A 769-nucleotide genomic window follows, 5' to 3' on the forward strand; every position below is an offset into this window, starting at 1 on the left:
GATTGTTTCAAAATCCAACTCAGGACTGCCAGACCAGCAGTTTTCCAGGTACACCATGGCCCTTTTGATGTCACGGAGAACTGAAAACTAAATAAAGCTGTAAGACCCACTCCAAGAAACCTGGCTTCTTTTTATGGCATCTTCAGATCAGCAGTTTCCTGCTGATGCCAGCACTGCGATTTCTGTGTGTGTTTAAGTGTAAAACAACAGAGCTCAGCAGAGCCGCACCAGCTAGGAAGGGGCTGGGTTTCACACTGAAGTTTTTTTTCTCTGTCTTTTCCCCTTTTCCTTCTGAAATAACCCCATTTGGGCCTCCAATAAAAAAACAAGACATCTGGTGCTGGGTACTTGGCTGCTGGAAATCAGCTCCTCATTACTGAAAAGCACAGAAGCGATGCAGTGATTCCTGGTATAGATCAATAACACTTAAGGTCACATTCATTCATCATGCCTGTGCCTCCTGGCCTTTGAATATATGGACTGAGGACATCAAGGGAGCTGTGATGTTCTGCGTAAGCACAGGAGGTAAATCGTGAGGATTAGTAAAGAAGCAACTGAATCAGTGAAGAGTCCTTGAAGTCTGATTTATTGATGCTCTCATGTGAGATCTCAGCAGGGTGATGATGCCACGAAGAAGCGACAAGTCAGCAAATCCCAGTAGCGCAGTGGGCATTTGATGTGTGGGGAGGACCCTTTGGCAGGGCCACCCCAAGTCTCGGATGGGGAACCCTAACAGGGCTCAGGGCTGAGTCTCTGCCCGCCCAGCTCG

Source organism: Caloenas nicobarica, chromosome 15, assembly GCF_036013445.1.
Source record: "Caloenas nicobarica isolate bCalNic1 chromosome 15, bCalNic1.hap1, whole genome shotgun sequence".
In the NCBI taxonomy this organism is placed as follows: Eukaryota; Metazoa; Chordata; class Aves; order Columbiformes; family Columbidae; genus Caloenas; species Caloenas nicobarica.